Source organism: Lemur catta, chromosome 2 (assembly GCF_020740605.2).
Source record: "Lemur catta isolate mLemCat1 chromosome 2, mLemCat1.pri, whole genome shotgun sequence".
Taxonomy (NCBI): domain Eukaryota; kingdom Metazoa; phylum Chordata; class Mammalia; order Primates; family Lemuridae; genus Lemur; species Lemur catta.
Genome location: NC_059129.1, coordinates 12,567,695 through 12,582,698, shown reverse-complemented (window position 1 = coordinate 12,582,698; position 15,004 = coordinate 12,567,695). Strand labels below are relative to the sequence as shown.

General features: G+C 44.9%; 1 protein-coding gene across 4 annotated transcripts in view; it reads right to left on the bottom strand.

Annotated features, from left to right (window-relative positions):
• TMC5 (transmembrane channel like 5) overlaps positions 1–14,689 on the bottom strand; it is a 66,472-nt gene extending 51,783 nt beyond the window's left edge. For 2 of the 4 annotated variants that reach the window (XM_045542695.1, XM_045542699.1), the window contains exon 1: positions 14,610–14,689. The gene's annotated coding sequence lies outside the window, so the exon portion shown is untranslated. Of the gene's footprint in view, positions 1–9,411; positions 9,626–14,609 lie in introns of those variants that run through there. The other 2 variants (XM_045542698.1, XM_045542697.1) reach the window with 1 other exon arrangement.
• Between the last annotated feature and the right edge of the window lie 315 nt (positions 14,690–15,004).

Below are 15,004 nucleotides of genomic sequence, written 5' to 3'. Positions count from 1 at the left end.
ATAGGTGGAATGCAAATGACTAAAGTTTGGGAAACAATGGATGTTAAGCAACAATACAATTGCATACTCCCCTCATCCCCTACACACAAACACACACACACACACACACACACAGAAGATCAGTCTGTAATTCTAAGAATTCTTGAAAGGGGATAAAAAGGAAGAAACCACTTATTTCCAGGCATCTTATTTCAACCAGATTTCCATGATAATGATTCTGGAAGCTTTGATTCCTTTTGCAGTCACTTGATCTTGGAAAGACAATCCCAGCACAAAGGGTGATGGCCACCATAAGTTCATGAGTGGTTGCCCAGCCACCAGGTCATCCAATGGTCAGATACATGCACATTTCAGCAGGGACATTGATTTTGTTCCTTGTGCTTCACTGTTCATTCTAGGCTTGTCATGTTAGCTTAGTGATTACTTTGGCTGCCGGCTTTAATGCTAAAACAAATCAATGCCTTGAAACTCCTTTGTCTGCAGTGTGTAATGTTTAGAACCAGGAAATAAAGATAATGTAAATAGTCTCTAAAAAGCATGTGAGGACAATACCTTCCATCACTCACTTAACAAAGCTTTCCCCAGAACTAAACATTTGTTAGTGCAAGACCAGCGTGAGGGTGTCAGGAACATTCATAGTCATAAGCTTACACTCCTTGGGAAATAAGGTCTGTGATTTTCAAGACAGCAATATCAAAGCTATGAATAGGAAAGAGGAAATATAAATACAGCAAAATAGTTACATCTTCTTGGTTTTTTTTTAATGTTTCCCTTTCTCAAAGCAATTTACTAAGTTTTCAAGACATTTATTTAATTCTGGAGGAAAGGTAATCATTTTTTATGAATGCAAAGAGAATATAAGATCTTTAGCTTGTTAAACAAGTGAGAAAGAGTCAGAAGCTGGAAGATGAAAACAAATTTTAATTGCACGAAGGGCATCTCCTAGACATGGCAAAAAAATCCATCAAGAAAATGGTCAAATGCACTGTATTTACCACCAAACCAGCAAATGTTTCTTATAACATCGTATTAAGATGAGTTCTAATATATTTTTAAAATAAGAATTGGGAAATTTGAGGCAAAAGAGGAGGCAAATGTCACCAATTAATCTCCACAAATATGAGAAACTTCTCAAATCTCATCCCACTGGCTAAGATACTTTGTCTTTTCCCATAATCCTTTTCTGGAACCATGAATCTAGAGCAGTAGTTCTCAAGCAGAGGCAATTTTGCCTCTGAAAGCACATTTGGCAATGTCAGGAGACGTTTCTGCTTGTCACAACTTGAGGCAGGAGGTATGATATTGGCATCTTGTAGGCAGAGGCCAGGGGTGCAGCTAAACATCCTACAATGTACAGGACTGACCTCCCACAACAGAGAATGATCTGGTCCCAAAAGTCAATAGGTCCAAGGCTGAGAAACCTTGATCTAGGGCAATGCTGCCCCATAGAACTTTCTATGATGATGAAGTCGTCCTACACCTGCTCTGTCCAATATGGCAGCCACTAGCCACATGTGGCTATGGCTAGTTCAACTGAGGAAATGAATTTTTAATTTTATTTAATTTAACTTAAATTTATTTAATAAATTTTTTTTCTCTATATATTTCAGTTGGCCAGATCATTTCTTTCTATTTTTAGTAGAGACGGGATCTCGCTCTTGCTCAGGCTGGTCTCGAACTCCTGACCTTGAGTGATCCACCCACCTCGGCCTCCCAGAGTGCTAGGATTACAGGCGTGGGCCACCGTGCCTGGCCTTATTTAATAAATTTAATTTAAATCATTATAACTGGCTATAGTGCTACCATATTGTACATGCAGCTCTAGGGAAGGAAAAGAGAGTGTGGGACCGAGCCTAAAGGAATACCAACATTTTAAAGCACCGTTGATCAGGGAGCAGCAGGGGACTTCAAGCATGGGTGCTCATGAGAGGTGCTTGGGAGCTTGCTGGAGTTGGGCCCCATGGATCGTCAGGTGACCAACTCGTCCCAGTTTGCCCAGGACTCCCCTGGTTTTAGCCCTAGAAGTTCTGTGTCCTGGGAACCACTTCAGTCCCAGGAAAACCACCCTACCTCATGTCCCATTCCCAGAAGTTTTAATTCAGTAAGTCTGGAGTGGGACCTGGGAATTTGGCTTCTTATTGGGTTTCCCAAGTGATTCTTCTATGCTCCGAAGTTTGGGAATCACTGCAGATCAGCTGGCAAGGAACAGGCAGAGAGGTGGGAGGAAAAATGTGGACTCATGGGTTGCTTGTGCTGTGGCAGCTTGGCCCCTTCTTGCCTGGCTGGACTGTCCCACCCCACCCCAGAAGAGCGAGGACCCCCTCCCTCCCTGAGAGAGCTGGAGACAACTCAAGGTGCACGTCCCAGCTCTTGCACCTGCTGGAATCTACTAGGAATGGGCTCCTCTGCTCACTCGCCTGCTAACAAGGAAGGACTCCACTCCCTGGAGACCTGCAGGCTACAGAAACCCATTCTCTTCCCCTTCCCCACTCAGTATTCTCAGAATTCTGCTGGGAGCAGTAAAAAAAAAAAATGACAAATCTGAGACTAGCGAATCCTCTCTGTTCTCCCCGACCTGGTCTGGGAAAGGCGGGAGAAGGCAACAAAGCTGGGTGAGCTTCGTCTGCACCCCATGAGTCTGGATCTGTGTCAAGCCTCCCTCTTCTAGAGGAAAAAGAATCTCCTCTGGATCCATCCCTGGGACCAGAGCTTAGTTCTTAATCAGGCTAATTCAGATCCTTATTATAGCCCTATAATGCCTAGTTAAATAAACATTAGATAATACAACTCAGGCATTAGTGCTCCAGATTTGCAGAGAGGAAAACAGAAACAGAAATCAATAAAAAAATAAACAACTAAAATGCATGTGCCAGACACTGTTAATAGGAACCTGACCACAGCCTTAGGAACAGGTGCCATTATTATCCTTACTTTACTGATCAGGATCCTGAGGCACAGAGACTTCTACAAAGTCTCTGTAAAGAATTATTGAACCCAAGGGTGGCCTTGGGGACCCAGAGCTTGCAGTGGTATTAGAAATGGGGGGGGGGGGGCGGTCTCTGTGGACTGTTCCCTCTACCTTCACAGACACAAAGAGCCTCTCTCCAAACCAATGGTATGACCTTTCTGGGAAGAATTAGGCCCTAAAGGAGACAGTTGGCACCCCAGATTAAACCCAGCTTTAACGGAGCTTCCCCTCTGTGTACTCAGGTATCTCAGGTAGGCCTGCCACTCGGGGAGAGGGTCTGCAAGGGAAATAAACCTACCTTCAGCAGGGTTAACCAATGCCAGCTATATTCATCAATCCAGTTTTTCATTCGGAAAGAAAACAGCTAAACAAAGATCACCAAAGACACCAAAAAAAAAAAAAAAAAAAAGAAAGAAAGAAAGAAAGAAAAGAAAGAAAAAAGAAAAAATCAAAGGCAGGAAAGAAATGGACCAAGAAAAATAAAGTATGGACTCCGACCGAAACAGAGGTTCTTTGGGGGAAACAACTTGAGAGCTTTTAATTTAGTATCCTTAAAGAAATTTAAGAGAATATCCCATCCACTGAAAAGCAACCAGATTACTATAGGAAAAGACAGTTAAATAATTGTGACTGCCTAACTGTATAAAATTTAATAGAAATATCAGAAGATGAAGTCACAAAAATCTCCTAGAATGAAGAGTAAAAGATGACAAATATGTTAGAAAATTTAAGAGATATAGAAAACTAGTCCAGGAAGTCCAATATCTACAAAACAGAACTTCCAGAGCAAAGAACATGGAGGTGTTAAAATTATTAAAGATAAAATAAAAGAAAATATCCTGATCTGAAGAAAGGCATCTTTGGACTGAACGGGCCACCAAATGTGGATGAAAATGGACGAGAATCATGCACACTTAAATATACCCTAATAAGATTTTAGAATCATCACAGGTAAAGAGGAAATCTTGAACATGTACAGAAATAAAACCATTTTTCTATAAAGGAATAGGTCAGACTGTCATCAGACGTCACATCAGCCACATCAGTGTTAGCAACAGGGTTGTGCCCTCCAAGCACTGAGGAAAAATGACCTTAACCTAAAATCCTGTAACCACCAAAACTGCAAAGCAAATTTGAGGACAAAACAGAGACATCTGCAGTTAGTGCAAGTGTAAGAAAGTTAACCTCCTCTACACTTGTTCTTTAAAATCTGCTTGCGGGACAAAGAAGGTATTTGAGAGAAAGGAAGAGATTCCCCCCCGCCTAGAAAGCCGTTGGCCCAAATTACATCACTCGACAAAGAGAATGAATGAGGCCTGGGGTGGCCTCAGACAGGCAGTAAGGGCTGTGTGTTTTCTCTGTCAACAACAAAAAATTAAAGACAAACAGAAACACCAAAACAAGCAATCCCTGAGGCTGTAAAGACAGCAGGATCCTGACATGAACAAACTCTAAACTCTGACCTGTGAGTGACTAAGGGAGCTCAGGAAAAGAAAACGCAACACACCTGGACCTTTGAATGTATTTCCTTCAGTGGCTCAGATTAAGTGACTTAGAATTCTATGTCCTTTTCTATGGGCCCAACTTCCCTAATATGTATGTAACCAAAGCCTTATAGCCAGGTATATTTGTGCTCTATTTTGCTGTTGTTCCTGTTGTTTTGAGATAGAATCTCGCTCTGTCACCCTCTCTGTCACTCAGGCTGGAGCTCAGCGGTGTCATGATAGCTCACTGCGACTTCAAGCTCCTGAGCTCGAGTGATCCGCCTGCCTCAGCTTCCTGAGTATTTGGTACTACAGGCGTGCGCTGCCATGCCTGGCTAATTTTTTACTTTTTGTAGAGATTGGGGTCTCGCTATGTTGATCAGGCTGGTCTCAAACTCCTGGCCTCAAGCAATCCTCCTACCCCAGCCTCCCTAAGTGTTAGGATTACAGGCATCAGCCACCATGCCAAGCCCTGGTTCTCAATTTTTATGATCCACCCATGTGATATTGTGGTTTATAATAAGAAATATATCTTTGGTCTTTATTGCAGGTTCCTGGCATACAGCTCCTGAAACCTTTGTCATTTTCTAAGTGATAGGGGTGCTAGCAGCATCTTTTGTTCTAATATTTAGTCTTGGATCCCTTGGAATTTCCTGGGTGATGGGAACATCTTTTGTTCTAATGAGACAACTCTCTACGGGGCTCCTGGATGGGGTCTGATCACCAGAAAGACCAAGCCATGATTAGAAGCTTGGAACTTTCTGCCCCACCGCCATCCTCCGGGACCAGCAGAGGGGCTGGAGACTGAGTTAATCATCAATCATGCTTATGTAACGAAGCCTCCATAAAAACCCTCAATGCAGAGGTAGGAGAACTTCCAGGTTGAACGTATCCACTTGCCTGGAGTGTGACACACTCAATTCCATGGAGACAGAAATTCCTGAACTTGGTACCTTTCTGGAACTCACCCTATGTACCTCCTTATCTGGCTGTTCTCTGAATCGTTTAGCATATCCTTTAAATAACAGGAGGGCATGGTGTGGCCCTGAGTTGTGTGAGACATTTTAGTAAATGATCTATGGGAGTCATGGCGTCATCTACTTTACAGCTGTCAGTTAGAAGTTTCCAGAGTCCTGGACTTACAATTGGCATCTGAAGCAGGGGGCAGTCTGTGGGACTAAGCCCCCAACCTGTGGGTTCTGACACTAACTCCAGGTAGATTGTGTCAGAATTTAATTAAATTATGGGGCACCCAGCTGGTGTTGGAGACTTGGCTGGTGTGAAAAAAAAAACCCCACACATCTGATCACAGAAGAGTTCTGCGTGGAAAATATACTGGGAGAAAACTGTCTGTTTTTTCCTAATATTCAACCTACAATGCAAGAAACGTATCAATGTAGTTTATAAGACACAATATACATGTTTATAAACTACAGTATGTAAAAAATAATTTCTAGGGGTGGGGAAATGAAGGGGGGAAGAACTTTACTGGAGGAAAATGTTGAAGGACTCATGTCCTCATCTTAGGAAGGGGGGAGTCAGGAGATGTTGTCCAGGTCTCTGGAACTGCAAGGACACGCATCATGGGCAGTGGCTCTCAACTGGGAGTGATTTTGTCCCCAAGCGACATTTGGCAAAATTTTGGTTGTCACAACTGGGGTGAGTGTGGGTACTACTGGCATCTAGCGGGTGGAAGCCAGGGATACTGCTAAACATCCTGCAATGCAGCAAAGAATGATCTGAGCCAATATGTCAATAGTGCAAAAGTTGAGATATCCTGATTTATAACTCCAAAAGAAACAAGAAAACATAAATACTAAAACAAAACTAGGAGGGAACAAAATGGGAAGAGGAAGAGAAGAGAAAGGAGAAGGGGTAAAATCTAAGTGAGCTAAATTCCGGAGCTTTCATATCACAGTCAACAAATATGCTCTACGTATGGCAAAGCAAGACATCATTTAGATTCTTGGTGGTAACCAGGGAAAGAACTAGAACGAGCAATGGCTAACAATGGTTACCTCCACAGTGTGGGATTTGGTGTAGGAGACAGGATAAGGAGGCTCTTAAATTTTATTGTCTACTGTTCTGCATCATTTGAAATAATTTTTGTCACACATATATCTCTCACAACTTTTTGAAAACGAAAAATGTGATGTCTAAAATTCCAAATAAAAAAGACAAACAAATTAAGTAAGGACTTAAAAAATACAAACCCATGACTGGTGGAAGTTTCTGAGAAATCGCAGTCCCCAAGTCGGCAGAGACGCCCGCACAGTGGAAGCAGCACGTTGGTGTTTCCTTTGGAATCTAGTGTCCTAAATGGCCCTCCTTCATCCCCCTCAGGGAAGCAAATTATCTTTTTTTCTACTCTGATTTGTTCAATATTCACCTCTTGAATTCTGCTACCTTGTTGCCCATGTTGGGTAAATATGATGTCAAGCTTGGGAAGTTTCTCAATTCACTGCTGTTCACAACAAGGCCAGGACCAGGGTAAGGGAGCAAAACAGGTGCTGGCCTGGGACGAAAAATTAAAGGGGGCTCAGGCTGGGCGCTGTGGCTCATCCCTGTAATCCCAGCACTTTGGGAGGCCAAGGTGGGAGGATTGCTTGAGGCCAGGAGTTCAAGACCAACCTGGGCAACATATCAAGCTCCCATATCTAAAAATAAAAATAAAAAATGAGTCAGGGATGGTGGCGTGTGCCTGTGGTCCCAGCTACTGGGGAGGCTGAGGCAGGAAGATCGCCTGAGGTTGCAGTGAGCTATGATGGCACCACTGCACTCCAGCCTGGAAGACAGAGTAAGACCGTGAGACCTAATCTCAAAAAAAAAAAAAAATTAAAATTAAAAAATAGTTTTAGGCTGGGCTCCTTGGTTCATGCCTGTAATCCTAGCACTTTGGCAGGCTGAGGCAAGAGGATCGCTTGAGCTCAGTAGTTTGAGACCAGCCTGAACAAGAGCGAGACCCTGTCTCTATTAAAAATAGAAAAATTAGCCTAGCATGGTGGCACTCATCTGTAGTCCCAGCTACTTGGGAGGCTGAGACAGGAGGATCACTTGAGCCCAGGAGTTTGAGGTTGCTGTGAGCTATAATGACACCACTACATTCTAGCCTGGGCAACAGAGCTAGATTGTCTCAAAAAAAAACTTTTAAAAAGAGTGACTTTTTATAAAATAATAATAATAATAAAGGGAGCCCCAAATTCCAGTAATCAGGACAAATAATATTTTAATACAATATTTTAAAAAATAAAAATAAATGCAACAGAATCCATGATGAACATTTTCAATAAAGGCAGGATCAAAATGACTGTTGTGTCTTTGCCTCAAGCCCATGTGGCTCAGTTCCACATGGACTGGCAGGCAGAGCTCTGTGATCCAGGTGTGATCCAGGTGTGATCCCGGTGTTCCGTGAGTCCCACTCTGCCATGCACTCCCATCTCACCCCACGAATGACAGTTCTTAGGGCAAAGCAAACCTTCTTCTTGAAGACCACCACCCGCCTCCTCTCATTTTAAGGCCTTTCCTCTGGTCATATAATTTATTACTCAAGTCTCTCCCACAGGAGAAAATTCCATTTCTCCTTTGGAAAGCCACTATTTTGCCATTAACGTGAGTTCTAATACATCAAAGGTTGGGAACTGTAATTACAGGCTCCCGATTCTTCTTGTGAATTATAGAAATAGGATTTTTTTCCCTTTTAAATAGTGCCCAGATTCAAATGCCATAGGAACTTGTTTGTTCTGGCATTCATGAAAACAAGGAAATATTCTTTCTTTCCCTATAGATATTTATCTTCCTATGAATCCTTCCCAGAAATGACCCCACCTAATGATTAGTATTCCAGCAACTGGGGTTTATCGCTGGGAACACTGAACCTTAGGTGGCTGAAAACCACCTGAGCAATAATGTAGTCAACACCCCATTCCAAGAAATTTTAGCAAATAGAATTCAACGAGTGATTCATTGAACTTTTATACCTTCATCCTGACCTTGTCTTCTGAGGAGAGGACCTTTCCTGGCAAAACATGACTATAACCCCCCTTTTGACATTCATCTGCATTGAGCTTTTCTTCTCCTAAACAGCAGCAACAACAACAATAACAACCATAAAGACAGCACCATTCATTGAGTGATTATGTGAGTGCCAGGCACGGTGTTATGTCCCTCACATTCATTAGCAGTTGAATCCTCAATCAACTTTATGGGGAGGTATTCTTATGCCCATTTTATGATGATTACATTGAAGGCCAGAGAGGCTAAGTAACTTACCCAAGGTCACACAGCTAACCAGGGGAAGAATGGGCTTCAAACCCGTGCCTCTCTGACTGCAGACCCTGAACTTTGATTATCACCATCATCAACATCTTTGTTATCAGAGGAAGTAGAGAAGGATGAGAAGGAGGAGGAGGAGGAGGAGAACGCAGAGGTAACATTTATTGAGTGCTTATAGTGCACCATATTTTCTTATTGGCTCTGATATCCAACCGTGGAGATGGGAGTTGTCAGCATACTACCCATTCTACAGCCAAGGAAACCAAGGCCAGAAAGGTACAGCAGCTCACACAGAGTCTCACAGTTAGGCCAGGGAAGCCCAGATTCCAACTCAAGCTCTAGGGCTTGCTCTCATTAACACACTCCCTCGCCTCTCACTTCCCCAGAGTCTTTCTTTCCTCTAACACAGGGGTCCCCAGCCTACAGTGAATTGCATAATTATTTCATTATATATTACAATGTAATAATAATAAAGTGCACAATAAATATAATGCGCTTGAATCATCCCAAAACCATCCCCCCATCATGGAAAAACTGTCTTCCGTGAAAACAGTCCCTGGTGACAAAAAGGTTGGGGACTGCTGCTCTAACAGATATTTATTGTGCATCTACTCTGTGCCTGCAGCTGATGACAAGCAACAGGACAGCCTCAGTTTCTGTCCCCTCCTTCAAAGCTCCCTGTCTTACCTGCCCTCGGTCCTATAGGAAGATCCAGATGAGTTTTATCTCCGCTCTGTGGTCCAAAGCCAGGGAGACAGACAGAGGATCCTCTTTTTGGTTTTTACTAACCCATAAGGCCCGTCTTCTTCTGCCTCTCTGCTGTGTCCCCATTAACACAGCGCTCCTTGCTGTCTTGGTCACGCCACTGGGCTGGGTGCCACCCAGCTCCCAGTGAGGGGTTGTTTACCCAGCTTGTTGCAATTTTATGCTACCCTGGTTATTATCTCTTGCCTTGCAGGGCAATGAATAGCCAATGAATAAGCGGGTCTCACCTGGTTGAAATGCAAATCAGTCTTGCATGCTCAACATCACAACCGTGTCTGTGGCCTCTGTGCTCTGGGTACAAAGACGAAGACTCAACTCAGGTCCCAAATTCTCCATTTCTTTCTTCCTGAACCCCAGCACCCCCCCTTATCAATACTCTTTTGGCATCAGCTCAATAAAAAGAGCAAAGTCCTTTCTAGAGGTTTTTTTTAGTGGTGTGGGAGGAAACCACTAAAAATTCATTTACCCAACAAAGCACTTTTCTGGAACAGGATGCTCCTCCCCCCGGCACTGGCCACTTTGTCCTGCAGATACATCCCCTGGGGCAACATTCTGACTGCACAGGTTTAACTGTAATTATGATTACCAATGGCAGGTCCCTTCCAGGCAGCGTGAAACCAGGCAACATTCCAAGACAGTGGGCTTGGATTCAAATCCTGACTCTAGCACTCTAAGACTCTAATGCCTCCACCCCTCTGAGCCTCAGTTTCACCCCCCCCAAATCTGTAAATTGGGAACAATATACTCTACCTTCTCAGAGTGTTGATAGGGGCTACATCAGATAACACTGGAGAAAAATTGGACTGTTCAGGTTATTTCTAGCCATCAAAGACTCAAGTTCCCAGAGATGAACCCCAAATGATGCAATGCTAATCCTCCACGAAGGGTTATTTCTGGGAAGGAGGCTTTGTGTTCACATAGAAAGAAAGAAAAAAGTAGACAATCCAGGGCTGGGTAAGATTTCTGTACTTTTTTGAAAGCCAGAACAAACAAGATCATTTCTTATGGCATTTGAATCTGGGTGCCTATCATTTAAAAGAAAAAAAATTCTGTCACAGTGTGTCTCCCCCCCCTAAAAAAAGAAAAAGAAATAAATAAAAGAAAAAAAAGAAAGCCCTATTTCTATAACTCACGAGAAGAATTGGGGGCCTGCAGTTACTGTTCCCAATCTTTGATGTATTAGCTCCCCCAGTAAATGCAAACTAGTATCTTTCCAAAAGAGAAACGGAACTTTCTCCTGTGGCAGAGATCTGAGTTATAAATTGTACAATCAGAGGAAATGAGAGGAGGTGAGTGGTGGTGTCCAAGAAGATAGTTTGATTTGCCCCAAGAACTGTCATTCCTGGGGTGAAAGGACAGTACCTGGCAGCGTGTGACTCCAGGAACACCTGGATTGCAGGACTCTGCCTGACAATCAGCGTGGAACTGAGTCAAAAGGGCTTGAGCCAAGGACAAATAGTAACTTTGATCCTCTCATAGCTGTAAGTCAGGACAGACAACTAACTGTTGTGGGGGCACTCTCTGTGCATCGTAGGATGTTTGGCAAGATCCCCATTAAATGCCAGTAAGACACCCCAACTCCACCCCACCTGCAAGCTATGACGACCAAAACTGACTTCAGGACTAGGCAAATATCCCCTGGGAGGCAAAATTGTCCCCAGCTGAGAACCCCTGCTATAAATGTTATAAAGCACCATGAACTTTGGATAGTGTCTCCTGACTCCCCATTGCGTAAGACAAGGAAATTAGCACCTTAGTATTTTCTCTAGTAGGATTTTCTCCCCCTCCATTTCTCCCCTTCTAGAAACCATTCCATATTTTTACATATTTCAGTTCATGACACACATATTCTGCCCTATAAACTATAGTTATGTGTTTCTTGCTTTGTCTGCAGGTGAACTATAAATTGGCAATAGTGGTCGCTTCTGGAGTGAGGAACTGGTGGCTGGGGACAGATATGGAGGGAGAGATTTTTCAATACTTGCTTAGACATCTTTTGGATTTTATACCATGCAGCAGTGTAGTGTTTTCAAAAAATAGATTAAATCTTGAAAATTTTCTCCTGTGAGTTGCATCCAGTTTGGACAGTATGATCCCATATTTGTTAAAGACAAGTTAAAATAATCTCTATGACCATATCCAGGGGGAGGGGGAGAAACCTGGAGCAACATACATGAAATTTTAAACAGTGTTTATCACCAGGGGATGAATTAGCAGAGTTTGGCACCTTCTATGTAAATACTTTTATAAATAAAATTTTAAAATAACTTATACATGTATTATGTTTGTAGTTAGATAAAACAATAGGAAGAATAAGAGAAGAAGAACTATTCCAAAGTCACTGGGAGCCCCTAAGGTTTTAGAAGTGAGGGAGAGGGAGAACTTCTAGAAGCAGCAGATGCTGGGAGCTCCGGACACAGGCAGCAGGAATCCTAGCTAGGGGCTGATGAGTGAATCCCGTGTGGAATTAGGGAGGTGTGAATTCAAATGAAAATGGAAAGAAATGGGCAGATGCAAGAGAAGGATAGCTATGTGTCACTAGGCAGGTTATTAATTTCCCTGAGCCTGCCTCAGCTTCCCCAGCTGTAAAACAGAGATAATTATAACATATTAATATATAAATGGCCAACATTTATCATTACTTCGTTCTGATCACCATATATATGTTGTATTTAATCCTCACAGCAGCCCTATGAGTTAGGTACTATTATAATCATCCCTTTTTACAGATGAGTTATTCGAAGCACAGAAAGGTTAAGTAACCTGGCCCAACGTCACACAACTCGGACGTGGCAGCGGCAGAATTTGAGCCCAAGTTCTACCGATGACTACAGCTGGAGCTTAGCACAATGCCTGGCACATGGTAAGCAGAACAGACGTTAATGACTATGATTATATTAAAACGCTAGTTTCCCTCCCTCCCACCAGGTGTTCACATTAAAGGATGCAGTGCCTTGAAGGAGAGCAGTGTCCTTCCCATCCCATGCCAGCTTTACTGTCCCCAGAAAGTGCCCTGGCACTTTCAAGGGCAGCACCTGTCCTATCAGAACACAAAACTCTCCAAAGATTCGACAGTGGAGATTCCTGGAAGCCTGTCTAGATGAGAAGGAGTTCAAGGGGGTGCTTTGTTTACTCTTCCTGGGAGAGTTCTACCTGCACGGCAACAGGTCCTCAGGCCAGGCAGGAATGGAGAAAGGAGCCCGGAGCATCAACTAATAGGAACACTAATAGCTGTCGTTGATTATGTGCCAGACACTGTGCTAAACGCTTTCTAGGCAGGAATTCGGATTATCCCTCCAACAACCCTAGGAGGTCCTATTAGTGTCCCCATTCTGAGGCTCTGAAGGCAACTTGCCGAAGTCCCAGAGCTGGGCATCACTCAGAGCTAATTTTTGAACCCAGGTCTGGCTGGAATAACCACTCCACAACTGTCCTTCCCACCTGAAATCCTCCTCCCAAACCCTCACCTGCCACAAGCTGGAGTGAACTGAGGTGGAGAGGACATTGTGCCCTCTTTGTATGACAAGAGTAGCCTCGGACAGCCTCTCGGTGCCCTAGATGAAGTGTGGACATGGGGTGACAACCCGCCCTCCGCAGAGAGTACAAGAGGCTTCTCAGGAATTTCCCAGGGGACAAACAGGGGGCCTGGTTCTGTGGGAAGCTCTTTGTCACCTTGGCTCCTGCCATCCCACTCTTCCCTCTGCCTGCTCTAAGCAGACACACCTGTTGTGCCGTCCCCTTACTCTTCTAGAGGGTGGTCACAGCCTTTACTATATAGCTAATGTTGACTGACTATCTGCTAAATGCAGGGAACCCTTCTGAGTGTTTCGTATTCACTTAATCCCCACAAAAACCGTATGGGGTAGGTACAGCTATTGTCCTCCTTTTACAGATAAGGAAACTGAGGCATGGAGGAGTCAAATAACTGCCACATTCACTCTGCCAGGAGGTGATGGAGCCTGCATTGTGCATCAAGACCACACAGACTTTACGGTCAAATAGACATGGGTTCAGATGTTGACTCTTCTGCAGACCACCCAGGTAACATGGGGCAAGTTGTCCAACCTCTCTGAACCTCAGTCTCCTCCTCAGTAGCCTGGGACTGGCAGGGGTTTCTGGAAGGATAAAAGGTAGTATGTGCTCCTTATTCATTCAGCAGATATTTATAGAGCATCTACTATGTGCCAGGCACTGGGGATGTATCTGCAAACAAAACAGGAAAAAAAAAAAAAAACAATCCTGCCCTTCTGGCACACACACACACTAGTAGGGAAGCACTTACCCCCTAGGTAACCCCGTAGGTTAGGTAGCAGTATTCACAAGTAGGGAAAAGGGGCCTCAGAAAGCAGCTAACCCAAGTTCATCCTTCTGGGATATGGTGGGACCTGGATCGGATGTTAATGTCCGGTCTCTGGAGTTTGACTTCCTGGGTTCAAATCCTCCAGTTTCCATTTAATTGCTGTGGGCAAGTTACTTCACTTGTCTGAACCCAAATCTTCTGCGGGTAAAATGCCGCCACGAGACCCCATCTCAACAGATTATCCCAGGGAAAATAACATCTAACATTTAGGAAGCACTGTTTTGGGTCCCCAGCACATAGAAGGCTCACAGAAGCCCCATAAGGGAAGTCCCATTTTTAGCTCTTTTGAACAGAAATGGAAACTGGAGCCCAGAGAGGGTAAGTAACTTGTCCAGAAGTGCACAGCACACAAACTGTGATTTCAAAGCCGGGCGCTCTGACCCTCGTCGCCGCACAGAAGAAAAGCTCACGGGGTCGGTAGGGTAGAGAAACGGTGCGATTATTCTTTGCTTCTTGCAGCTGCGGGGGCCGGCTGCAGGGGTGGGGGCGGTGGACTGTGAGCATTCCTCGGAAGCTTTCTTAAACTAGAGGACTATCCATCCCCTCCCCGATTCCCGCTGCGGGTGCCTCTCCCTCCATTCTCGCACCCCACTCCGCCCGCTCCCGCTTCGCCGCCACCGCTGCCACACCTGGCCACCCCGCCTTTGCCTGGCTTTGGCGACACACCCCACCGATCCTATCTTGGACCCAAGGAGGGGGCTCCGCCACTTGGCGCCTTCTCGGCTGACAGCCCCAGCGCTGGCCCCGGCCCCGGCCTCACCTCCGAGCCCGCGTTCACGGCCCCTGCGCCCGCTGCCGCCGCCACGTTCGCCGCCGGTCGCATCGGCCACCCGGGTCCTGGGCAGCCTGCGCGGGCTGCGCACCCTGGCGCTGGAGCCGGACTTCCTGCCTGGAGGGCCGGTCGCTTTCTTCTGGGCATCGAGCCAAGTTCCTGAGCGCTGCGTTAGGACACCTGCTGGCATCTGATATCTCTATTCCAGTCTGCATTCATTCTTTCCATCCACAGAGCGCACCGACCCCAGCGCGCACCGGATGCCGCGCGCCCGCCTGGGGGCTGCGGGCTCCCAGAGGACCCAGGAGGCGCGCGGGCTGGGGCTGCAGTCTCCAAACCATGGCCGCCAGCCACATCATCTAACCGTAAGAGATATGATAGCC